Source organism: Notamacropus eugenii, chromosome 1 (genome assembly GCF_028372415.1).
Source record: "Notamacropus eugenii isolate mMacEug1 chromosome 1, mMacEug1.pri_v2, whole genome shotgun sequence".
Classification (NCBI taxonomy): domain Eukaryota; kingdom Metazoa; phylum Chordata; class Mammalia; order Diprotodontia; family Macropodidae; genus Notamacropus; species Notamacropus eugenii.
This window is the reverse complement of record NC_092872.1, coordinates 404,593,042-404,620,291: the sequence shown is the minus strand read 5'-3', so window position 1 is coordinate 404,620,291 and position 27,250 is coordinate 404,593,042. Positions and strand designations below refer to the sequence as shown.

At 41.2% G+C, this 27,250-nt stretch overlaps 1 long non-coding RNA gene across 3 annotated transcripts in view; it reads left to right on the top strand.

The window, feature by feature from the left end:
* Window positions 1–301: 301 nt before the first annotated feature.
* The window catches only part of LOC140518646 (uncharacterized), a 32,049-nt gene continuing 5,100 nt past the window's right edge, over window positions 302–27,250 (top strand). For 2 of the 3 annotated variants that reach the window (XR_011971974.1, XR_011971972.1), the window contains exons 1-4: window positions 302–854; window positions 16,920–17,718; window positions 19,406–19,561; window positions 26,515–26,618. This is a non-coding gene — a long non-coding RNA (uncharacterized lncRNA). The remainder of the gene's footprint in view (window positions 855–16,919; window positions 17,719–19,405; window positions 19,562–26,514; window positions 26,619–27,250) is intronic. The other variant, XR_011971973.1, reaches the window with a different exon arrangement.

Below are 27,250 nucleotides of genomic sequence, written 5' to 3'. Positions count from 1 at the left end.
ACTATACTGTATAAAACATGTACCTATTAGGGTAAGTGACCTGTGAGGGACAGCTGGCATTTGTTCCAGTTGAGGCTGTGGGGTCTTTTTTGCTCTGGGGCAATGGTTTGCTGGTAAATGTCTTAACCAGCTCTCAGAAAATCACAGTACTTTAAACGTTTAGTCTGCATGAATAATATTTTCTCCATCGCTTCCTTTAGTTTATGCAAAGAACTAAACAGTAAACCACAACCTCATTGGTAGCATTAGCCATTTTCTGAGATATAAATGCTCATACTGAACATTCAACAATCAGCTCTCACTTGTCGAGAGCTGACTCCAGCATCCCTCTGCAGTCTGAGTCCTGAGTTTCTATACCAAGTGAGACTCTGAGGCCAAGGCAAGTGGTTCCCAGCTCTGACTTCAAGGTTATAGGGACTAGTTCTTGTTGTTATTCAGTTATTTGAATTGTGTCTAGATCTTTGTGACCTCATTTGGGGTTTTCTTGGCAAATTATACTGGAGTGGTTTGCTATTTCTTTCTCTAGCTTATTTTATAGCTGAGGAAACTGAGGCCAACAGGGTTAAGTGATTTGACAGCTAGTAAGTATCTGAAGCTAGATTTGAACTTAAAAAGATGAGTCTTCCTGACTTAGACTCGTACTCTATCCACTGCATCACTTAGCTGCTCTGATGGGGATCAGGGAGTGCCCTTAAGGAAGTGACCATCTGTGAATAGATTGCAAATATATTGTTCCTGGACCCTCCCAAGTGCCTACTATTACCAGGCTCATCAATGAGAATATAAAGATAAAAATGAAACAGTCTCTATTTGCAAGGAGCTGACATCTATTGGAGGAGACAACATGAGCATATGTAAGTATATACAGAATTTATAAAAATATATAACAGGGTAATTTGTGGAGGGAGTCAGCAGAGTAGTGCAGATCAGGAAAGGTTCACGTAGGAGATGATACTTGTGCAGAGTTTTTTGAAAGAAACAAGAGATTCAAAGAAAGGGAGGTGAAGAGGGAATGCATGCTAGGCCTGGGGGATGGCTAGTACAAAAGCATGGAAATGGGAGACGTAGTTTTGTGTGTGAAGAATAGAAAGAAGGCCTATTTGATTGGACTGTACAACATGGGAAGGGGGACAATGCATAACAATTCTGCAAAGGTATTTGGGGGTGAAGTTGTAAAGGGCTTTAAAGCCCAGAAGAGGAGTTTTCTATTTGATCCTAGAAGAAATAGGAGGACAAAGGAATTTCTTGAATAAAGGCTTTAGGAATATCACTTTGGTGGCTAGAAGGAGGATGATGTGGTGTGGGGAGAGACTTGATGGAGAAGGTCGATTACAAGGTTATTGCAATAGGCCAGATAAGAGACGATTTATAATGCCACCAGGTATACTAGATGCTGAGACAGATATAGAGAAAAAAAACCCTGAGGATTAGGCATCAGTAGAGAATTAGTAGAGCAGACTAAAGGTGGTCTGCCATTATATAACCCAGGGAAGGATCCCACTGTATATATTGCTTGTTGATTATTTTTTAAAAGCATTTGATTTGATAGAACAAAACAGACCTAAAGGTGACTCCCATCCATGCATTCCAATGATTCAGGATTCTTTGAAAGACATAACCATAGAGATAAACCTTTTCAATGACCCTGATCATGAATACCAAGAAAGGCATGAAACAGGGAGGCATATTCTGCTAAAGGTTTTTGCTATTATCATGGAGGAGATCCAGCTCAGAGTCCAAGTTGAAGAGGGATTATTCCTGTTTTCTGATGGCATCATTATGGCTGCATAAAATCCTAGAATATTTCAAGGGTTTTCTGAAAGAGATCTGTAATCACTCAAGAGCATGATGACAATCAGGAAAGACCAAATGGTTAAAGAACATCTATTGCCCAGATTATGACATATATAGAGTTGTCCTTAATTGTGCGCGTGTGTGAGTCTGTGTGTATGTGTGTGTATGTGTGTGTGTGTGTGTTTGTGTGTGTAGGGTCTGGTGTATGTGAAGAACTCATCAACTAAAATGGAAGATACTAGGGAGGTGTGTCCCGGAGAATCATGATGTGTGAGGGATGTACATTGTGGAATTTTCATAACTGGTTCCATCTGTCCTAGCATGTGGTTGGGAAGTCCCATTGTCTGTGCAGTCAGATCTATCAGTATCTTCAAAAGGGCCTTGTCCTTCTAGCATGGTACTCTCACCAGACACTGTAACTAAAGGAATCACCTCACTCTCCCAGATGAGAACGAGGCCAAGAGACAGATTGAGTTGATTTAGGCCCTTTTGAAGATGTCAACAGTTCTGACTATGCAACCAATGGGAAGAAAGGGCTCCTCCCAGTGATGCCATAGGCCAATAAGAAACAGTTACAGAATCCTCTCATACATCATCAAAATTCTACTGGAAGTAGCTGGTGTCTTCTGTCTAATTGATGGCAGGATGGAGCGGAATCTGTACATATCACGGCCACTCATTAAGGGATGTCCCAAAAGTTTTAATGCAGTTTTAAACTTTAATAGCTTAAAATGTCACTAAGACTTTTAGGATCTAAGTATATGTATTTGTCTTACCCTTATTCAATAGACTCCAGTGTTTCTATGTTTCCTCTATGATCAAATATAAAATTCTACTTAGGGGCTTTAAAGTCCTTCACAATCTGATCCTCAAATACTTTTCCAGTCTTGTTCCATATATTATATTGTTCTCTCTCTATATATATATACATGTATATAGTTCTATATAATATATATGTATTATATACACATACAGGTGTATGCACATATATGTATACATATGCATACATATACACATGGGTGTGACATCATACACATAGACATATATGTATGTATATACCTACCTACACACATATGTATGTGTACACACACACACACATGCCAACACAAAAGGATGAGTTAAGCCCAGAATTAAATTAAACAGAAAGAAGAGAATGAGCTTGATTTCCTTCAGGATTTTATGCAGCTCCCTTAATGAGTCTAAAACCTCTCCCAGAAGCAAAGGATCATTTCTTAAAATACCAACATTTACATGGTGTTTTTGATTGAGTTATGGGGCACTGGGATCTTGAGGTCTTCACTCTGGTGCCAGAAGAGACCTCAGAGGCCATCTCATTTAATGCTGTCTTTTTACAATTGTGGAAATTGAGTCCCTGAGAGGTTAAGAGACTTGCCCTAGGTCACCTAGATAATGTTTCAGGTGAGATTTGAACCTGGGTCTTCTGCTTCCAGAGCCATTGTTCTTTCTGCTATGGTCTATGAAGAATTAAAAATGAGCATCAGCAAGAGGGCAATAGACATATACATGAAGGTGTGATCAGGCTACAACATCTAAGAAAAAAAGGAGCTTTGAGGTCATCAGCAAAATATAGGAGGGGCTGGCCATGTGGCAAAAGTGAGGGATGTCTATGGAGTGGATGGCTTGAGAGCTCCAATGATGGCCCCATGATTCTGGGAGAGGAACAATTCTTGCACACTGAAAGGATTCCTATGGTGAGCATAAGGGAGGACATGGATAAGAGTCCCATGGGATTGGCAGGAATGAATAGGTTGTAACCTGCAGCTTTGAAAGGGACATCCAAATGAATGAACTCACCAATCCATCAGAGTAGTTGAGCTCCTAAGTAGCTTGTTGATTTCACAGGTCTGGTTGAAAAGAGGACATTGAGTAAGCTTGAAATTATTCTGTGGGCTGGAATACTAGGGTTACCTGGGTTTGATCCTCTCCTTCCTTATCTTTTTCTCCCTTCATGATGATGAAGAAGTAAGACAGGACACCTTCTGCTTGGTGCCCCAACTATACAAACAGAGATTTTAAAGATCCTGAGAATTTTTTCAGGATGGCCAAATTACCTAATGGTGGCCAAAGCCTTGGGTGGTAACACTGCCAGACATATTCTTGAGAATCACTAGACATTAGAGAGAGATTCTGATATAGTTCCTTGTGGTGTGCTGTGGACACAAATTCATATTGTGATTCTGGAAGCTTATGTTCCCAGGGGTTGATCTAAGAAGAATCTATCCTGGCTCTTTGTAGGAATGGAGAGCAGAGAAATACAGATTCCACAGTCACTTTTCTTACCTTTTCCTGTTGAAGGGGATGGTGCCAGTGACACCTTTAATAGCTAAAATTTCATCAGGGTTCCATAAGTTGAAGAGGAATTCAATGGAGACATATAGACTATATATTGTTTTTCTTACTTTGTTTCATGATCTTATCAGGTACATTCTCAGGCCCAGAACATAGAAATGCTTCAAGTTAGATGGAAGAAGGGATAGAAAGAACTCTACAGGGTCTACTAAATTGAAAAGAGAACAAGAGAGAATGAGTCAAAAAAGGCCTTTGAAATAGGGGTCATATCCAACCTCCTGGGTTATTGTGGGAGTTGAACCCACCAAGATAGCAGATATATGGCTTCCTCCACCACTTAATCACTCTCTCAGAATATCTACTCAAAGGGCAGGATGAGTAACAATAGCCTTAAAATGCTGATGCAGCAGCTTGTTGAAGTGAAAAGTGTTAGGACACCTGGGTTCAAAACTCAATTCTGCCGCTGACTCCTGATGTGTGCTTGGGGAGGTGTCACTTTTCCCTCTGAGCCTCAGTTTCCTCCTCTGTAAAAATGAGGGACCATATGAGCTCTAAGATTCCTTACTCATCTAAAATCCAACACTAAAATCTTGTGGTAGACTGGAAGCAAAAAAGCAATGACTATTTCTGTGTAATTGGAGGACCCGTGGCAGCTGAGTCAGGTAGTTATTGTCATGACCAATTAAAGTAATGCAGAAGGGACATAATGGAGCTCATGAGGTCATGGATCTGTAGCTAGAAGGGTCCTCCAACTGTGATTGGTTTTGTTGATATTATCGTTGCTGTTCACCTTTTGTTTTCAAAGAGGACCAATGATATCCACTCATTTTATGGATCAGGAACCTGAATTGCCTAAGATCACCCAGATAGCAGTCTGACCTAGAACCTCTGAAATACTAAAATCGTGGTTTCCAACGATGTGGCTTAATTGTGGATGGCTGGAAAGTAACAGCAAGAAACAGGACAGTCTGGCTCAGAATAATTAAGGTCAGAGGTAGAAGCTCTTAGAATAAAGATAAAAAAAGTATGTATTTACAATGAAACGAGTGCTATACTTGGAGTCAGAAAACTAGTCTTTGAGATTCAGTTATTTTTCATAAGTGGCCACTTCTTGGTGACGCCATTTGGAGTTTTCTTGCAAAGATACTGCAGTGGTCCACCAATTCCTTCTCCAGATCATTTTACCAGATGAGGAAACTAAGGCAAACAGGCTTCAGTGACTCGCCCAGGGTCACACAGCTAGTAAGTATCTGAGGGTAGATTTGAACTCAGGAAGATGAATCTTCCTGATTACCCCAGCACTGTGCCATCTAGCTGCCCTTATTAGCTTAAATTAATACCTGCACAACCTGAAAGAGGTTTCTTCTTCTGAGTCTCAGTTTCTGCCTCTGTAAAAATAAGTGCATAATATTTACCTACTTCATAAAACTGTTGTGAGATAATTTATAGAAAAACTACAGTAATGTGAGGTATTACTATTATTACTAAGCAGAGTCAAAAACATAAATTTCCCAAGAGGAAGTAAACGCTTTAAAAACAAGGAACTAGAGCAGACCCTCCCCTTTCCGGTCCCCACCTATTAGGTTCTCCTTATTATGTGATTCTTTTTGGACTGGGGCAGGGGAAGTATAGACCCTGCTGGAGCCTGGCCTTGTCTGGCCCTGCCCATCCTTACTTCCTTGTTTCTGCCTTTCTACTTCTGGTGGCTTCCAGGTCCTGCCCACCCTATCTGGCCCTCCCTCCAGCTCTAAGTCTCTTTGCTTTTGCCAGCTCCTCAGCTCACATCTACTGATGCTGACACCTTTGTTTTGGGAGATCCAGAAAGGTTGTGGGTGCTAGACGACAGGGTTAGGAAGTGCAAACAAAGGCTAGGGGTAGAGTACAGACAAGAATGATGGTGGTGATTCTAATGAGGAGCAGCATAGTATAATGTTGAGTGGTAGACCTTAGAGGCCAAATGACCTGGGTTCAAGTTCGATTTCTGTGTGGTCTTGGGTAAGGAACAAACCCTTGGTACCTCAAGCAACTCTCTTAAGCCTTTAAGTTACAGATGTGTTGCTGGTCTATCATTAGAAAGTGTTTCCACACTGAGAATTCCTTCCAATGATGAATTCACAAATTTGAACTGAAAAAAAAGAAAATAACTCAGTTTTCTTATTTCTATAGCGTCTCATGTTTCTAGTGTACAAAGAGCTTTCATTACCCTGTGAAGCATATAGTCAAGTGTTAATCACCCCCGTTTTACAGATATAGAAATCGAGGCTCAGATAGGCAGTGACTTGCTTATGATCTTGTGACTATAGAGGATTGGAGCTCAGTTTCCAACTCAAGCCCAGCTATTTCCCACTATGCCATGTGGCTTGGAGGATGCAGACCTCTAGATCATTACTCATTGGAATTACTCCCTTCCTGATTTAGCTAAATAAACAATGTTCTATTGTATGGACATGAAACACTTCAGACACATTAAAATCTGTTTGACCCTTGGGTTATTCTAGTGACCCATCCTTTGACTTGTTTTGGCAAAAAAAAAAAAAAAATTCTGTTGAAGTAACTTTCTTTATGAATGGAAATCCTACCTATTTATTTATTTCTGTTTTATTTATTTTTAATCCTATTTACCTGGAATCATTTTAGCTTCTTATCCTTCACAGCCCACCAAGCCCTGCCTCCTGAATGAAGCCTTCTCTACCTTCTAGCCCTCACTGGTCTCTGTGCAATTTCAAATATTGTTAGAAATCCAGGGAATCTTAGAGATCATGCAGAAGAAACTGAGGCCCTGGAGGTGAAGTGGGTGGTTTCATGGTAGTAAGTCTCCAAGATTCAAATGTAGGACTCCTGACTCCTAGTCCAGGGTTCTTTCCTTTGACATCAAACTCACCCCTGAACTCCTTGGGTCCTAACAGTTTCTGGGGATGTTCAGAAGTACTATCACCTCTGGTATGAGAGCTTGCTGAGCCCTTTTCAAGGCTCGTCATCCACCTTTGGTGTCCAGTTTCATCCAGCTCTCACCTGTGCATCCAGGAGACTGTAGCATGTACAGTGGCCACACCCTGGTAACTCTGTCCAGACAGGCAGGCTAAACCAGGTTGAGGGGAACCAACAAACTCATCAGTGAGTTGGGGGTTGTCTACTCCATGCATGTGAGGACTTCCCCTGGCAGAATGGGTGGATAGGAATACCTTGTTCCAATGGCCACGGGGCGGGGCTGAAGACCTCATGGAACACTTAGACGGTGGATAGACATCAACGGCGCCAAGGTCACCCACAGCATCCTGGGCCAAGCCCAGTCGTCTTGAATTTTGTCCCCTGCCATTGGACTTCAGTGAAAGAGAATGAGGCTAATGACTTTGTGCAACTCTGGCTCACTTAAATCCAATGCACAGGCAAGTCAAGACATCCCTATGATGTCATCGATCCTCTTTGAAAACAGAGCTCAGACAGCAACAGTATACCACATTATCATTTAAGTATCTTTCCTGAATATTAGTCATCTCCCCAGCTAGACTATAGATCCCATGAAATCAAGGACAATGTCTTACATTCTTGTAATAGGTCACTTACGACAGACTCATCCCTTTGCAGAAAAGGAAATTTAGGCCCAGAGAGATGAAATCACTTACTCAAGGCTGTCCAGCAGGGAAGCAGAAGTGTCAGCGTCAGGATTTGAATCCAGGTTCTTGGATTCCAAATCCAGGACTGTTTACGCTCTACTACCTTGCTCACAATGCCTGTTAACTGGGAGTAAGAAATTTGTTCCACATAGAAACTGAAGAGAAGATATTTTTCCTAATAAACCTAAATATTTAGCCCCATTGAGCCTAATCCTTTAAACACTAACAATACATGTTTCTTTAGAACTTTAAGGCTTACAGGACATTTTCTTCCCCCTAACTCTGTATGTCCGAGGATTATTGACCCTATTTTTAAGGTGAGAAAACTGGGGTCGGAAGAAGCTTCGGTCATAGCTAGTGTGAGTTCCTGTGTCAGGGCTCATGTCTGAAAGCAAGTTCTCCAGATTCCAAATTGTATCCTTTCTACTATATCACAGTGTTACTAAAGAGTCTTGGAACTGGTTCTAGAATCCTTAGATCTTCCCTCCTTGGGTGCTGAGTTTCCTGCCCTGCAGCTGATCGGATGAGTCTTTGAGTTCCTGCCTCTGCTCCATGACTGATGTGCCTAGGCTGGCACTATTACTGAACACGGCAGCTGGCCAACCCGTGTTGTCTAAATATTGAGGGGAGCTGTTAGGGAAGTTTCCTTGGTGACTGAAATGCTGATTGGCATGGCGGTGATGGGGAGATAGGGACTTTACTATCCTGTCGTCATGAGTGTATTTGTTTTCTTTATCTCTAACCGGATGCTAATTGAGGAATTTAGGGGAAAACTGGTAATTTGGCATTTCAGGCAGGTAGTGATCCACGCTGAACCCAAGGGAATTCTAGGGGACTCTTTAGGGATGCTCAATGGACAGTGGCAAGAGGAGTTCTGATATTAGCTCAAACCCCATATCGTGAATGTGAATTGGCAAGGGCTAATTTACACCCCAAAAGCTTGCATTTCAACCTCTTAGATCAATACTTCAAGGACTCATTTTGTCAGTGTAACTATTTCCTTTATAGACTAGAAAAAAAGGATTTTAATCCTTTATGTAAAGGAAGAGAAGGACTTGAGGGAGTCCATTGAAAGCAAGATAAGAACAGAGAGCAGCTCAGCCTGGCAGAAATGCCAAGTATGTAAAGGGGAACAGTATGAACTAAGGATGGAAAGATAGGATTCAGACTGAGAAGACCTTTGAATGCCAAGATCAGTGACATAACTTATCCATTAGATAATGGTAACCGCTGAAGGCTTTTGAGTAGGGGAATGGCATGAACAGAGTAGGAGATTATTAAGACTACTTGGGCATGAAATAGTATGGGTATGAAGTAGAGCTATATTTAATTTGGGAACAATAATGAGAAGCCAGGAGCTTGGAGCATTCCTCCCCTTCTCCAGGTGCTTGGTGGGGTGAGTTTTCTTCCCAGAGTATCCATGGTCCTTGTAATTCTTCTTGTGGTTTTCCCTTCAGATTTCTGTATTTGAAAGTGAGCCATTCCCTCTAAAAGGGACTAACGGATATGATGTCTTTTCTAGAAAAGTTCCTCCATTTATAAAGTAGGTATCAAGTATAGGAAAGTTTTTATTTCCTCAAGCAAGGAAAAAATGCTTACAACATAGTAATCTATCACAGTCACCTAAAAGCGCGTAAACAGATACAAAAACATACAAGGAACTCAAAGGACTCGTAAAAGCCCATAAACAGGGATAGAAGACCCTCACTGTTAGGTGAGAAACCAACCTGTTCTGCATAAAATTTCCTCTGTGGGACACACGAATGCATAGGAAAATACACAAGTATCTATGGTGAATCCCCTGCTAATATCTAGGGCAGTCTAGATGGAGCTTTGGACAGAATTGGTCCTCAGTCTTCTTTGCTTAATCATCACATATTATATACACTAAGTGTGGGTGTTCCCGAAGGCTCTGTCCTGAACCCTCTTTTCCCTCTATACTCTTGGTCTTGGATCAAATGAAAAAATATTTGTAAAATACTTAGCATAGTACTAGGTGCTATATAAATAATCATTCCTTTCCCTTCTTCCCTCTTGGTGACCTCATGAGTTTCTAAGGGCTCACTTATCATCTCTAAGCACATGACTCCCAGAGCCATATATCTTGCCCTAATGTGTCTTCTCAGCTCCAATCCTACATCACCAACTGCCTAACAGACCATTCAGAATTGATGTCTAATGGGCATTTAAACTCAATATGTCAGAACAAAACTTACTATCTTTCCCCCCAAACCCACTTTTTTCTGAACTTCCCTGTACTATAAAGGGCATCACTGTCCTTCCAGTCACTCAATTTCACAACATTGGTGTCATTTTCTATGCCTCATTCGCACTCACCCAACATATCCAATCAGTTGCCACATCTTGTCACTTCTGTCTCCATAGTACTTCTCACTAAGTCTCTTGGACTCTGATCACATAGCCACCACCCTAAGTTAAGGCCATTGTCACCTCTCAGCCCAGACCAGTGATTCCCAAAGTTTTTGTCACACAAATCCCTTCAACAACAACAAAAAAAATGTGTTGTGAACCCCAAGGGAAATTAATATGCTAATAATATTATGATGATTTTTCTAGATATATTAATTAATTGCTTATAATAACTATAATAACTTTTGCCTCAAAACCTCCAAATTAAAAATTTGCATTTATAATTATAAAATATAAAATTGTATTCTAACTATATGAAAACTCTAAATATAAAACTCTAAAACTAATTATAAAATACTTAAAGCACAAGGATTCAACATTTGAAAATCAGTTTCCAGTGAGTGGTCAGATGTATGCACATACCTTCATTATGTTCTGTGCACTATGCTAGAGTAGCTCCACTTTGGTAACCCTATTTACCCTTTATTTTATGTGGGACATCCTGTAAGAATTAATAGAAGTAATCCAGTAAGTCCTCATATCCTTTCAAGACCACATTAAATTAATTTATCTTACACATTTTGTTGAATATGAGATGGTTTATGATGGTTTCAAGATGACTTATAATGCATCAACTCAGTGATCATGGTTTTCAAATAGCCTGACATTTTCTCTGCAGGAATGAGTCTTGATCATGTGCTTATACAGCTAATGAAACATGACTACAGGGTAAGAGAGGGTAACAAAGGAGGGCTATGTTAGTATGGTATACAGAAAAAAATGAGAGTATGTGTATATATTGGACCATCCATTGGAAACTGATTTATAAATCTTGAACTTTGTAATAGTTTGGAAACAGTTTGATGACAGGTTGAGAAACTGAAAGAACATGTTGTACTTAGTGAGAAGCAGTTAGACTCTAGGTCCAACACTTCATCCACTGAACCACCTAACTGCCCATTTGTAGCACAGTTTGGGCAATTTACTGCTTAAGGTGACACTGAAGAATTTTTATTGTGAACTCTTGGATCATCATTGAGAACCAGTGGGAACCACTGTCCTAGACTATTGCAATAACATCCTATTTGATCTCCCTGAATCAATCCCCTCCCAATCCAATTCATTTTTCATGTAGTCACCAAAGAGGTTTTTTTCTAAAGCTCAGGTCTGACTGTATCATTCTCTATCCCTCCCACTCAGTATACTCCAATGGCTCCTGTTACCTCAGGGATCAAATAGAATTTCTTTTCTTAGACATTTAAAGCTAGTCACAACCTAGTCCCTTCCAAACGTTCTAGTCTTACACATTACAAAGTCTTCTTACACGTACAAAATGGTACAGTGTACCACTGGGCAGCTAGGTGGTACAGTGGATAGAGTGTAGGTCCTGGAGTTGGGAAGATTCATCTTCTTGAGTTCAAATCTGGCCTCAGACACTTACAAGCTGCGTGACCCTGGGCAAGTTCCTTAACCCTGTTTGCCTCAGTTTCCTCATCTGTAAAATGAGCTGGAGAAGGAAATGACAAGCCACTCTGGGATCTTTGCCAAGAAAATCCTAAAGGGGGTCACAAAGAGTAGGACACAACTGAAAAAGATGACTGAACATCCTAGAGGGCACCCCTAGGATTCTATTTAATAGTTATTCTTTTGAGGCTCAGCCCAAGAAGATGAATACAAGTTGAAATGAGAAGCACATAGGTGTGCTATCCATCTATGTACATGGAAGATGCTCTCTGTTCTCCAGAAGGATGGGATTGATTTCAACTTTGTCTTTTTATTTCTAGCACTTAGTACAATACCTCAAACATAGTAATTGCTTAATAAATGCTGTTGATTATTGATTGCATTGATTGACTAATTAATTAAATTAAATTAATTAAACTGACATTTCCTCAAGCCATATTGCTAAGTGCTGAAACTACCCCTGGGATGCCAATAGGATTATGTCTGATGTCCCAGCTCTATGACTTGCACCTAGAGGTCAGATTATCCTCTTTTCTGTTGTTTCCCTGACCAGCATGGCCTCAGGGATAGAGCACTGGGCCTGGAGTCAGGAAGAAACAGTACTATGTGATACTGGGCAAATCAATTAACTTCTCTGTACCTCAGTTTTCTCAACTATAAAATGGGGGAGTTGGGATTTATAATCCCCAAGTTTCCTTCCAGCTCTAAATCTTTAATCCTCTGATCTGATGCCCTTTTTTTCAGCTTTTGTTTTAAGTTGTTTTCTGTCGTGTAGAGTCTTCCTGACCCCATTAGGGGTTTTTTGTCATTTCCTTCTCCAGCTCATTTTACAGAGGAGGAAACTGGGGCAAACAGGGTTAAGTAACTTTCCCAGGGTTACACAGCTAGTAAGTGTATGAGGTCAAATTTGAACTCAGGTCCCTCCTGACTCCAGGTCCTCTATCCACTGTGCCACGTAGCTGCCCCCAGCAACATTCTTGAATACAAAACCAACTTAAAATGTAACTGAGGAATATTTAACAAAATAAGTAAAACTGCAACAAGACATAGATCAATATGTGCTTTTCTAAGTCAATATGCAGCTTCAAAGATACTCGTTCAAGGTTTAGTGGCCCTGGTGTTCATTTGAGTTTGACACCACTGCTGTACTGAGATGAAATATGTTTATAGATAAGTAAATCCAAGACAGATATACAATAAATACACAATGATGGGCTGGGGACAGACTAACAATCAGGGCATCAGAAAAGGCCTTTTGAAGAAAACATCACTTGAGCCAAGGCTTGAAGGACTTCGGGCAAAGGCAGAAGTGATGAAGGAGAATGTCACAGACTTGTGGAAATTGAATGCCTGCCTGTGGTGTTCCATTGTTCTCAGACGTGTCCAATTCTCTGTGATCCCATTTAGGATTTTCCTGACAAAGATACTGGAGTGATTTGTCATTTCCTTCTCTAGCTCATTTTACAGATGGGGAAACTGAGGCAAACAGGATTAAGGAACTTGCCTCGGATCACACAGCTAATAAGTGTCTGAGGCTAGGTTTGAATGCTGGTCTTTTGACTACAAACCTAATGGGTAACAACCAATAGGTCAGTTTGACAGCTAGGTAGCACAGTTTATAGGTTTAGAATCAGGAACTCATCTTTAAGAGTTCAAATCTGGCCTCAGAGACTTACTAGCTATGTGATCCTGGCCAAGTCACTTAACCTTATTTTCCTCAGTTTCCTCATCCATAAAATGAACTGGAAAAGGAGAAATGGCAAATCACTCTAGTATCTTGGCCAAGAAAACTCCAAAATGGAATGACAGAGTGTGCCGGGACTGAGAAGATTGAACAATAGACTGAAACATAAGAAAACATAAGAAGGAGTTAATGTGTAATCAGCTTGGAATGGTAGCCTGGGGCTTGATTGTTTTAAATGCCAAATAAAAGAATTTGTATTGAATCTCTCAGAGTCTAGACCCTAGGGAGCCACTGAAGCTTCTTGGGTGGGAGAGTGGAAAGGTCAGATGGATTCTTTAGAACTATTCATCTTAAAAGGTCTCTTAGGCTCTGACATTCTTTCCTCTATGTTAACATTTAATATTCAGTTGTTCTCAGTTCTTACAAGTCCATGTTTCATGTTCTAACAGTCTTTGATTCTAAGGTCCTTTCCAGCTTTGACATTCTGTGGCTTCACGGACTTTCCCTCTGAGATCTAATGCTCTAAAGACACATCTGAAATTGGATGTGTCACCACTGACATCTCCTCAATTCTTAAACCTACAAAGGTGAGCAATGCCCCCTTATCACCAACCCCAAAGCCATTTTTTCATGACTCATTCTTGTTGGCTCTACCCAACCAGGCTGCTATGAGATCTACATGAAATAGCCTCTTCCTCTCTATTTTTACTATTCTTTACTCTAATTCAGAGTCTGATTTTCTCTCCCAGAATTACAGCAAAATCTTTTCTGACTTTTGCATTCTCAGGTTATAAGCCTGCTAAGATGACAAAATAGTACGTGGACATTGAGTTTCAGTCTACACTGTACTGCCAATGAGGTTCCCTTGCACAATCAACTCTTGTCCCTTCCCAAGTTTGCCAATGAAAGAGTAAAGGGCAGATAAGAAAACAGGGAAGAGAGAAGGGGCTTCCATAGTGAATGGAAGAAAAAACTCTAGGATGCTAGCCAGGACATAATGAAGTGTTTAGTCTCAGAAGAAGCAGAAAAATGAGTGAGTAAAGGGAACTATGCAAGGTTCCAAGTCTTGCTCCTGTCAATCTGAAAGCTTAGTTAAAGGAGGGAGGCAAACAGGTTAGGTGATATGTAAATTTATATTGTTTATTACCTTAAAGTTAGCATATACATGCTTCATGGAGCCAGAACATAAGTTCTGTCTGATACAAAAGTGACCAGGCTTAAATATGTTTTAGAACAATCTCAGCTCAGGGTCCTTGTATCACTCAAATTTTTGATCTCCATGTATGTTTAACTACATTATGAGAAAGGAATTTTCTTAATGGAATAGGTGGTAAATACAATAAGATAAGAGAGTTCACTAATTGTCAATTGAAATTACAATCCAGGATATCTGTATTTTCTTTACCATTAACATGTCATAACATAGTATTTGTCCATAAAAATATTAAGAAAAAGTTCCATTATTCAAGATCATGTCTTAGGTTAAAGGTCTCATAAACAGATGAAAGAATGCTCTTAAGTCAACCCCATCTGCCCTTGTTGATGTAGGAAGAGGTATTCTCTGAGTTTACAAAGAAGCTGTTTAGGTCCAGGCTCTTCTTCTGGTTGATTAGTTCAGGCTCTGGCCCTTATTGAGATTCAAACTGATATTTAATGATTATCACTCCCTAGTCCAGCGAAGGCTTAGGTTAGCTATTACTAAGAAGCTTTGAACATTTCTACAACTTGAAATCTTTCTTGTGCTCATCCAGTTCCCTCTGGTTACTAACAGTAAAAAAATCAGTAGAAAAACTCAGAAGGGTTTGCTCATTTGCATAAGGATGGGAAGGGAAGGACAGAAATTCCAGAACTGTGGGCTGGGAAGAAGAGAAGCAAGAATCCTGGCAGAAAGGTGAGTGGGTGAGACCCATATAATAAATAAAAAAAAAATTTTCAAAAGGAGTATGTGGGTGTGAGGCGGACTCTGCCAACGAAGACAATAGGAGTTTGACTTGGGGTGGTGCTCAGTGAACCAGAAGTTAGCCAGAGTGTACAGGCCAAAAACCCCTCAGTCTACCCAGGACTTTCCCCTGTGTTTCAGCTTCGTTCTTTTCCAGCTCTGCACACTTTTCCCCTTAGTGCTGCTGCAAAAGTTGCTTTAAAAAAATGGCAAAGTTGTCTTTTCTGCTCATTGCGTTTATATTAGGATTTTGAGCTGGCAGATACCTTAGATATAGTCTAGTCCATTTACCTCATTTCAAAGCAGAGAAAACTGAGAAGTAGGAAAAAGAGACCTACATCTTCTCCATCCTCTGCTTTCATGTTTGTCCCCAGCAACCTCCATGTTTCTTCTTAGAGACCCAACCCACAATCAAGTATTTTTCAGTGATTCCTGTGTGTTTATTTCTGAGCCCCTTTAATCATGATTAAAGGGGCCATCCCTTGACGTACTTCTTAAAGAGGCCTATTCACTGAGTGGGGTTACCTCACTCTAAGTGAGAACCTGAGAAGACCTGAGCCTGAAAGGGCTAGGGTCTCCCATTGCATCCTGAACCATCTCCAGTCGTCCTGATGACATCTGGGTCACTGGACTCAGATGGCTCTGGAGGAGAAAGTGAGGCCTGTGACCTTGCATAGCGCTCCCTCATTCAAATCCAAGTCAACTGCAAGTCATGTTATCATTCCCTGATGTCATGGTCCTCTTTGAGAATGAAGGGCAAACACAACAATTTCTGAGCTGGTTTCTGGGGGCTCCAGAATCATATTTCAAGGCACTTTTCATGTTGTTAAGGGGACAAAGGAAACAAAAAAAGATTAAAACATTTATTAACCCTTAATGTAAAAAAAAAAGTGCTGTGTTAAATACTAAGAGGTACTAATAGGAAAATAAGACAGTTCCTTTTCTCAAGGAGTTTATTTTCTAATGGGGGAGACAATACATATTGAAGGTTACAGCTGCAAGCCAGATGGAGAGGCCCCATAGTCTTTAGGGTACAAAGGAGATGGCAATTCCTCTTCTTTAATGTCCACTAATAAAATCCTATCAGTTCAGATGCTGAACTATCTGATAGTGCCAAGCAATTTGTTGACAGTCTTTCCTGGGTCTTTAGTAGCTATGGCTATAACACTTAGAAGAACTGTTGCCAATCTGCATCTCCATGGGGATAGCTTCCCAGGATGATGGCAGAGGATGCTGGGCTGGGAACACTGATATTCCCAAAGCTTTTGGATTCAGGAACCTAAGCTGTCTCCATTGGAGTGTGAGGGGAGATGGTGGCCAAGGTCATGGGGTTGTTTTGATTTACCTGGAAGGTGCTGCCTCCTGAGGGTGCTATGTTACTTTAGCCAGGTTGGTTGGCTTGCTCTGTGGGTGGCAGTTGGTGGGCAATTGGTGGGGATGGCTTGCCCCTTCTCCACAGGAGTTGCTTCACTGTGAGGGCTGGGCTGGAAGCAAGAGGAGGTCCAGGAGGTGCTGCCATCTCCAACCATTGGTGGTATTTGGTCAGTAATGATTTTTCCCCTCATTGATGGCTGTGGGGGTCAGTATGGAAGCAGGTCTGGTGATTTGGGAGTACGATTATTCCTCAGTCTCTTGAACTCAGCATCCTGGGCTGTCTCCATCAGGGGTGAAGGGGAAATGGTGGTCAGTGTGGCGGTGGTGTTTTGACTTACTTGGCACATGCTTCCTCCTTTCTCTCCTTCAGGTTGCTCTGCTGCTTCATTAAGCAATTCAGTAACAGTAAGGAAAAAAATGAAAGACTACATTCTGTAAATATATATTAAATAGTGGGGAACAAAAAAAAATATAATGAGCTGCGTGCTATCAAGTAAGTGCTAATTACTCTTTCTATACCTGCCAAGGTAAGTAACCTCTCCGGATCTCAGTTTCTTCATCTTTCAAATGAGAGGGTGGACCAGTAGAGGAAGAGTATGTACATGGAAAAACCACTGGCTCTGCAGACAAAGGACCTGTGTTCAAATCCTGCCTAACTACCTGTGTAACCACAGATCAGTCACTTGCCCTTCCAAGACTTCAGTTTCCTTACCTGTAAAATGAATGATTTGGACTTTATGGCCTCTGAGGTCTCTTTCAGCTTTAGAATTATTATTCCAGGACCCCAAAGCAGGGATAGGCTGGTAAATATTTAACAACTAGCCCTCATTCTAAAAAAAAAGTAGGTCTGACCAACTTTTGACTTTAACTGTATTATTAACATTTTTTTTCCTGTCATTCTCTTAAGTGTAGGACTAGGTAATCAATAAATAAATCAAGCCCCGATTTTTAGCATTAGCTGATTTCCAAGGTATAAATGTTCACACTGAAAAAATTTACTAATTGGCTCTTGTGAGCAGGATCAAACTGACTCCAGCACACCCCTGCTTCCAAGTTTCTTTCCAGCTCTAAATGATATGATCCTATTAATCTATGAAATGTTGGAGAAAATTTAGAGAAGAGGGAAAGGAATGAGAACTGAACTTGTCAAGGAGCACTTCATGGAAGAGGTGAGATTTGAACTGTTTCTTGGGTAATATGACTTATTATGAGAAGCGAGAAGTGAGAAGACAAATGGATCTGGAGTTATAAGACCAGAGCTCAAATCCATGCCATTTGTTATCTATCTGTGAAATAATTTAACTCTTCTGGGCCTCAATTCCATGATTTACATAAAAAAATGAGAGATTTGGATTAGATAACTTCTGAGGTCCTCATCCAACCTTGAATCTGCAAACCTATGTATTTCTATAGGGAAAGCTTGATATTCAAAGTCCTCCATACTCTAGTTCTACTCTACCTATCTACCATTTTTATTCAATATTATTTCCTTCCAGACGGTCTACAATCTAGACAAATTAGCCTCCTTACTTTTCCTTGGACTCTCACCTCCATGCCTCTATTGATTGTCCGTCATGTCTGGCACTCTCTCCTCAACTCTCCCTTAGAATTTGTAGCTTTCTTTCCAGCTCAGTTCAGACACTATCTCCTATAAGAAGCCCTTTTATAATTCCTGTTCCTTTCTCCACCTCCCTCTTGTGCAGTGCTCTTAGTTAGCATCATCAAATTATGATCTACTTGCTTATCTGTTTACATGCTCTGTTCCCTCAAGGGCAATGTAAGCTTCCTCAATGCAGAGATTGTTTAATTTTCATCATTGTATCTCTGGAGCCTATTATAATGGGCTCATAGTAGGGACTTAATAAATGTTTATTGAATCGAGTTAAAAAAGATTCCAGGTGAGGAAAAAAGAAAAACAAGGCATCGAAGTAGGAATGTGTGCCTGTGTGTGTTATGTATGCTAACTGTGTAATGTATATATGTATAGTATGTATATGTGTTGTGTATATACATGTGTATATTGTGTATGTATGCATGTTTGCACTGTGCAGTGAGTATAGTATATATGGGCATAGTGTGCATTATAGTGTGTCCTATACGTGCATGTAGTATATGTGTAGCATGTGCATGTATATAGAGTATATGTGTATAGTATGTTTGTGTATATTATATAGTATGCATAGAAATGTACATATGTGCATGTATGTGGTATCTTTGTAGTGTATCTATGGGTGTAGTGTGTAGTGTGTGTGTGTGTGTGTGTGTGTGTGTGAGTAAGAACCGGGAAGGATCTTATAGATTAGTCCAATCAAATGAGAAAGCTTGACTTTGTCAAGGTCACATAGACAGATAGATAGAAAACATAACTAGCTAGATGGCTAGATGAAAGATAGACATAGACAGTCAGGCAGACAGACAGACAGACAGACAGATAGATGATAGATAGAACATTTATTAAATGCTTACTATATGCCTTGGCACTGTGCTAAGTGGCTGGAGATACCCATACAAGCAAGCAGGTCAGTTTTGGCCTTCAGCCAGCTTACTTTTTTTTAATGGGGAAGCATAATACATAAAAGGGAACTGAAAAGAGGGATGGGGAACAGACTGGCCTGGTCAGGGGAGATGGTTGGGAAGTGGAGTAGAGGCCTGGTTCTCAGCAATAAAAGTCAAAAGTTCACCTCTCAGAGTCCAGGGACCCCATGGCAGAGGCCAAGTTTACAGAGGGGAGACGAGGATAACAGGCAGAATGTATACAGCCTGCTGACAGATGTCTTGGGCATCCACAGTAAATGGTACTTATTCTAAAACTGTAGGACTTTAGGCAGCATCTAGTCCTAACCTTTTATCTTGCAGGTGAGGAAGCTCTGTGACCCAGAAAGGGGAAGACTCTCATTCTCATCTTCATCTTCTGCTTCTTAGATCTGGCCCAGGATATCCAACGTAAAATCATTTCCCTTGCCTTCTCCCACTTCCCTGCCCAGGAGGTTAAGAGCTGTCTGCTTCTTGAAGGTAAAGAACTCCTTGCTTAGGGGGAAAAGAGAAGATAGGTCCTTTAGAGGGCTGTGAATCAAATATGTGGGCAATATTAGGAACCCCTGGGGTTTGGTGATGAGTCACTTCCTTCCCCAGATGTTAGTGTGGTGCAGAGAATTTAGGGATGCCATACTTAGGCAGAGACAGGAGCTACTTGGGGGTTCCCCCTCTGTCTTCAGTATGCCTCACAACCATTACCACAGGATGTTGGCGTCACAAATTTAATGGGCCATACGCTGACGTTGACCCAGTTCTAGCCAAGTGATTGTGATCAGGCCTAGGTATCTCCCTGGGGCTCCCTTTTCTTCCAGCATCTGTGGCAGCTCTGGGGAGGGGACTGGACATAGAACCTTAATACGATCTGAGTCTCCTTTGAATTATATTTTGACAACACTAGAAGTCCCACACAACTCAGAAGTTTGTAGTCCCACCCACTCTTTTAACACATAGCAGGAGCCTATCTTGCAAACTTGTGAGTCAAGTTGGGGGAGAAGGTCACAGAGTTGTGTTAGATAAAGGAAACTGAGGCTTAGTGAGATTAGGTGACTTAGAAATCATAGGATTTAATTGCAAACACTGTTAGCCATGGCTGTTGTTCTGGTTGATTTTTCTTTTGGTAACTCTTTTCTCTTTTCTTTTAAATCTGTTACAAGGGAGGACTTGTTGGAAAGGAGAGAGGCAGAGTTATATTCAGAAATGAAGGTGATGCAGAAAAGTCAGTAAAAAAAACGAATAAGTTTGAAAATCATAAGAATTAGAGCTACATAGGACCATAGACATCTTTTAGTCCAACCTTTCCCCCAAATCCCAGTCATTTTACAGATGAAGAAACTGAGGTTCAGAAATGCTAAATGACTTCTCCAAAGTTTACCAAGATGTTTCAATTTTTTCAGGCCTATTTTCCTCCCTATCCCTTCATTCCATAAAGCCCCAGGAAGACTGAGGCAGATCTGGATTGTTTTAGCCAGAATGCCAGAAAGCTTCTGGGATGCCCTGGTACCCTGGAAGATGCTCTATATTATTCCCTTTACAAGTCAGATGTCCTTAGAGGGAGAAAAGTTGTCATTGACCAAATTGTTATTTAGTGCAATTAAATAATATCCTTTTCTGCCATCTACTGGGCCCATAAGAATAACGTTGCTGTTGCCCTGCTTCAAACAGGAGCTCTCTCCAGATAGATGCATCACTCACTCACTTATTCAATTCATTCATTCATTCATTCATTCATTCATTCATTCATTCATTCCTCATTATTCCCATGGCCACCACCCAGTAAAGGCCTTCATTAACTCACCTACCTGAATGATTGCAATAGCCTCCTAATGCGTCATCCACCTCCACTCTCTCCCCCGCCAATCCATCCTTCATACCTGTCATCATGTCACCTGGCCATATCACTTCCCTGCTCATAACCCAACAATGGTTCCTTATTTACTAATGAGGGCAATGCAGACACTTTTATCTGGCATTCAAACTCTCCACAATCTGTCCCTAGTCTTGTATCTGTCCCTTATCCCTGCCCCCTGCTCTTCCGCCTCCAATGACCTTGCTTCCCCGTGCCTAGAATACCCTGTTATCTCCTTTGCCTAATGAATTCCTATGTGTCCTTTAAGGCTCAAAAGTTACCTTTTCCAGGAAATCTTCTTTGATTCCAATTCCCCCCTTCCCCACTTTGGACCTGACAGGATGCTTTTTTTTAAATTTCACTTTTAACATTCATTTTCACAGAATTTTTGGGCTCCAAATTTTCTCCCCCCATGTCCCCTCCCCCCCCAAAACACCGAGCATTCTAATTGCCCCCATCTCCACTCCGCTCTCTTCTCCATCATTCCTCTCTGCCCTTGTCTCCATCCTCTCCTCTGTCCTGTTGGGCCAAATAACTTTGTATACCCCTTTACCTGTATTTCTTATTTCCTAGCGGCAAGAACAGTACTTGACAGTTATTCCTAAAACTTTGAGTTGCAACTTCTTTTCCTCCCTCCCTCCTCTCCCCCTCCCTTTGGAAGGCAAGCAATTCAATATCGGCCAAATCTGTGTAGTTTTGCAAATGACTTCCATAATAGTCGTGTTATATAAGACTAACTATATTTCCTTCCATCCTATTCTGCTTCCAATTACTTCTATTCTCTCTTTTGATCCTGTCCCTCCCTGTGAGTGTCGACCTCAAATTGTACCCTCCTCCCCATGCCCTCCCTTCCATCATCCCCCCCACCCTGTTTATCCCCTTGTCCCCCACCTTCCTGTATTGTAAGATAGGTTTTCATACCAAAATGAGTGTGCATTTTATTCCTTCCTTTAGTGGAATGTGATAAGAGTAAGCTTCATGTTTTTCTCTCACCTCCCCTCTTTTTCCCCAAACTAAAAAAAAAAATTTTGCTTTGTCTCTTTTATGAGAGATAATTTGCCCCATTCCATTTCTCCCTTTCTCCTCCCATATATTTCTCTCTCACTGCTTGATTTCATTTTTTTTTTTAAGATATGATCCCATCCTATTCAATTCACTCTGCGCACTCTGTCTCTATGAGTGTGTGCGTGTGCATGTGTGTGTGTGTGTAATCCCACCAAGTACCCAGATACTGAATAGTTTCAAGAGTTAGTAATATTGTCTTTCCATGTAGGGATGTAAACAGTTCAACTTTTATAAGTCCCTTATGACTTCTCTTTGCTGTTTACCTTTTCATGCTTCTCTTCATTCTTGTGTTTGAAAGTCAAATTTTCTTTTCAGCTCTGGTCTTTTCATCAAGAATGCTTGAAAGTCCTCTATTTCATTGAAAGACCATTTTTTCCCCTGAAGTATTATACTCAGTTTTGCTGGGTAGGTGATTCTTGGTTTTAGTCCTAATTCCTTTGACTTCTGGAATATCCTATTCCATGCCCTTCGATCCCTTAATGTAGAAGCTGCTAGATCTTGTGTTATCCTGATTGTATTTCCACAGTACTTGAATTGTTTCTTTCTAGCTGCTTGCAATATTTTCTCCTTGACCTGGGAATTCTGGAATTTGGCCACGATATTCCTAGGAGTTTCTCTTTTTGGATCTTTTTCAGGTGGTGATCGGTGGATTCTTTCAATATTTATTTTGCCTTCTGATTCTAGAATATCAGGGCAGTTTTCCTTGATAATTTCATGAAAGATGATGTCTATGCTCTTTTTTTGATCATGGCTTTCAAGTAGGCCCATAATTTTTAAATTGTCTCTCCTGGATCTATTTTCCACGTCAGTTGTTTTTCTAATGAGATATTTCACATTATCTTCCATTTTTTCATTCTTTTGGTTTTGTTTTGTGATTTCTTGGTTTCTCATAAAGTCATTAGCCTCCATCTGTTCCATTCTAATTTTGAAATAACTATTTTCTTCAGTGAGCTTTTGAATCTCCTTTTCCATTTGGCTAATTCTGCTTTTGAAAGCATTCTTCTCCTCATTGACTTCTTGAGCCTCCTTTGCCAATTGAGTTAGCCTATTTTTCAGGGTGTTATTTTCTTCTGCATTTTTTGGGGTCTCCTTTAGCAGGGTGCTGATCTGTTGTTCAAACTTTGCTTGCAAGTCTTTTATTACTCTTCCCGGTTTTTCCTCCACCTCTCTATCATGATTTTGAAAATTGTTTGGGCTCTTTAAGACCTTTTCCCAGAACCGATCCCATTGAGTGGGCTGGGATGTAGAAGCACTGACTTCCGTGTCTTCCCCTGATGGTAAGCATTGTTCTTCCTCATCAGAAGGGAGGGGAGGAGAAACCTGCTCACCAAGAAAGTAACCCTCAATAGTCTTGGTTTTTTTCCTTTTTCTGGGCATTTTCCCAGCCAGTGACTTGAGCTCTGAATATTCTCCTCACACCCACCTCGCCTCCTGATCCTCCCAGCCAGCGCTTGGGGTCTGAGACTCAAATGCTGCTTCCCAGCCTCAGTGCTTTGGGTGGGGGCAGGGCTACTATTCAGTGTGAGATTAAGTTCAGGTGCTCAGGTGGGGGCAGGGCCGCCTCACAGGCTGAGTTCCCTCAGGGGGTTTATGCACAGACCTTCAACAATGGATCCAGGCTCCTGCCTGCTTGGGGAGCCCCGGTCTGCTCCCACCTCCGCTGTTGCCTTCCGAGGGGGCCTGAGTATGGGAGCACCCCACCCCCCTCTCGACCCACCAAAGAGACCTTCTCACCGACCCCCGTCACCTGTGGGTGGAGGGACCCGTGCGGCTGCTGGAGATCCCGTCCCTGAAGTCCGCTTGGATCTGTTCCTCTCGTTGCCGGGCCAGTGCAGGGCTGGGCTGGGCTCCGAGTCCGCAGTGTGACGGACCTTTTGCAAGAGGTTTGCAGGTCCCTCTGGAACAGAAATCTTATCCGCTCCACTATTATGTGGCTTCTCCTGCTCCCGAATTTATTGGCGGCTCTTTACTACGGATATTTCATGGGCTGTGGGTTCGGAGCTAGCGTATTTGTGTGTTTCTACTCCGCCATCTTGGCTCCGCCCCCCTGACAGGATACTTTGCATCTCTTTAGTGCACTTGCCACGGATTGGTTTGTACCATAAATATTCCTGTGTAGTTCAGACCTCCGGTTCTGTCCCTTCTCTCATTCTTCCTCTGCTCCTCCCAACCTAGACTGTAGGATACATTGGGGTCAATACAAAGTCTTAGCTTCTTCAGAGCCTAGTCCTATGTGCTGCACACCTCAGACTCTTATTAAATGTTTGTTTGTTTTTTAAATAAGTTTTTGTTGACATTTTCTGTTTCTTTTATCACCACATTTATCCCAAGTATCCACCCCACTCCACCTCCACCAAAGCCATCCCAAGGAACAAATATTTTCTAGAGAGGGAAAAAAAAGTCAGGAAAAATTGGTCAATAGATTGAAAAAGTCTGAAGACCTGTGCAATGTGTAAAAACCTGTGGGCATCCTGTCTCCAGAAAGGAGTGGGTGGGAGGTACCTTCTCATATCTCTTTCTTTGAGTCCTGTTGGATCTTTCGAATTTTGTTACATTTACTTTTGATTGGGAGGGGGCAGGGCGTAGTTCTTTCAATTTACCTTGTGTAGTTACACTGTTTTCTTGGCTTTGCTTCCTTCCTTCTGCATCAATTCACGTAGATCTTTTCCATTCTTCCCTGGCTTCATCACACACATTTCTTAGAGCACAGTAATATTCCATTATATCCATGTGCCACACTTGGTTTGGATATTCCCCAACTGATAGGCATCGACTTCATAAATGTTTGCTGAATGCCATTGTTTCCAACAGATCTGACTTTTTATTTCATATATCCTCTCTGAAATGGAAAAGGCAGCACAGTATAACAAAGATTTATTCAGCATGTCTAGAGCGTTATGCTAGGCACTGGGAGGAAATACAGAACTGAGCTATGACACAGTCTTATCCTCTTGGTAGTCATAATCTAGATGGGGAAGAAGGCCTAAGCACATCTGAATATGATTTCTAAGATTACATAAATGCAGCAGAAGGCATGTCGAATTTGAAGTCAGAGAACTTGGGATCAAATCCTAATTCCATTGCCAAACTGTGTAACTCTGGGAAATTCATTTAACCTCTTTGGGACTCAGTTTATTAAATGGAAATCATGATTTTCATAGCAGGGGCAGGGGGAGGAGGGGTACAAGGGGGTTGGGTGGAATGATTCAGGCCTGAGTCCAGCATAACCCATTATGTCACACTGCCTCTCAGATGTATGTATAAGATTATTCTACTAGTGGTAGCAGTAAGAGGCTTACATAGGGTATAGGTAGGTGGGTGGAGTGTGGGGGTAGAAATATCTATGAGAAAACTGTTCAATAGTTCAGTGTGATGCGGAGGGCCTAGAGTATTAGAAGCACAGATGGAGAGGAGACTTTAGACTGATAGATGTTTTGAAGGTGGAATTGAAAGGGCTTGGTTTAAAAAAAAATGGTACGTGCTCCTATGGTATTTCTCAGTTCTCAGAGTCATGTACCAAAGAACTTTCACAACATATTTGTGAAAGTAAGAAGCATATACTGGTATATGCCCTTCTATAGATGGGTAAAATGAATCACAGAATCAGGAAGTGACTGAGCCAAGCCCACAGAGTGTGTTCATTTTGACCTTAGCCAGTAGCTCTTCATACCCTTTGACTCAAAGATTCCCACTACTGACATACACTACACCCCAGAGAAGTTAATGGTGGAAATAAAATATATGAATAACAGTTCTAGCAACACTCTTTGTGGTAGTAAAATAAGACAAAAAACTAGAGACAAACTGTGTGTCCGTGGTTCAGAGAATCACTGAATAAATAGCGATATGCACGTGTAGGGCAATGTTATTGACCATAGGAAATGACGAAAAGAAAGATTTCAGAGAAACTTGAGAAGACGCCTATGAACCAAGACAGAGTGAAGTAAGAAGGCCTAAGAGAACAGTCACTACAATACCTAAAAGAAAACAACCCCAAACCTCAAACTGAGGTAATGACCAATCTTGACTCTCGAAAGTTCACATAGAATTATGTAAGGAAAACTTGTTAAAAATTAAGGTATCCAAAGTAGAATGGGCTGCTTTGTAAGGTGGTGAGTGTCCCATTACTGAAGATCCTCGAAGACAGCATAACTGACCACTTATAGAAGGGATTCCTGTCGACATACAGGTTGGACTAGATTCCTTCTTTGGTGCATAGTTCATAGGATTTCAAACTTTAAGAGACACTGGAGATCATTGCAGCTAACACTCTCATTTTCAAATGAGGGAATTGAGTCTTTGGGGGGAATGACTTGCCCAAGGTTATTTTGGTGGTGAGTCACAGAGCCAGTTCTAAGATTTTTTGAATGCAGTGGTGATTAGGGTAGGTTTAGGAAACTGCAACTGTTCTGAGGCTCCTCCTCAGACTTAACTTAAGAGGCTCACATCTCAAGAGAGACCCTCCATTGATTGAGATGAAGCCTCCCTGCCAGGACCCAAGTTCTTTCCTATATTTCAGAGAGAATGGATTCAAAGAGATGAGCCCTAAGTAAGAAGGCCATTTCCTGCATGGGCTGCTGAACTGAGAGAGGATTTGCCAGCCACCCATTCCCTGAGGACTGGGTAAGGACAGTAGGAGAAAAATCTTATTCTTAGGCACACCCATGGGTGACATCATGAAAACAAGATGAGCCATAGGCAGAACTTCCCCAAGGCTACCAGGATGTAAAGATTTTTCAAACCCAATGATTATCAATCAACCTGGGATTTCATCAATGTGGGTGGTTCCTCTAAGCTCCTAGGTGATATCATTAATTACTAGGCCAAAGAAAATGATCACCTAATCACCAATCTCTGGTGATAGATGGAGTTTTCTACATTTAGCCAGACTGGTCCTTGGGTCCAGACACACCACTTACCATGTGAGCCATACTCATACACATTTTTAGCTTGATTAGCTGAAAATGGCAGAACCTGTTCTTGACCGACATAGTCTTTAGTAACTCAGGGTCAACTCCACGCCATGATGAGACACTGGACTACTTAGATAGAGGAATGAAATCTACTCTCAAATATTTACAGAAAACAAGTCATTAAGCTTTTCATACCCTTTGATTCAAAGCTTCCCACTACTGACATACACTATACTCCAAAGAAGTTAATGATGGAAATAAAGGTCCTATAAATAATAAAATAACCATAGCAACAGTCTTTGTGGTGGTAAAACAAGACAAAAAACTAGGGACAAAGTATGT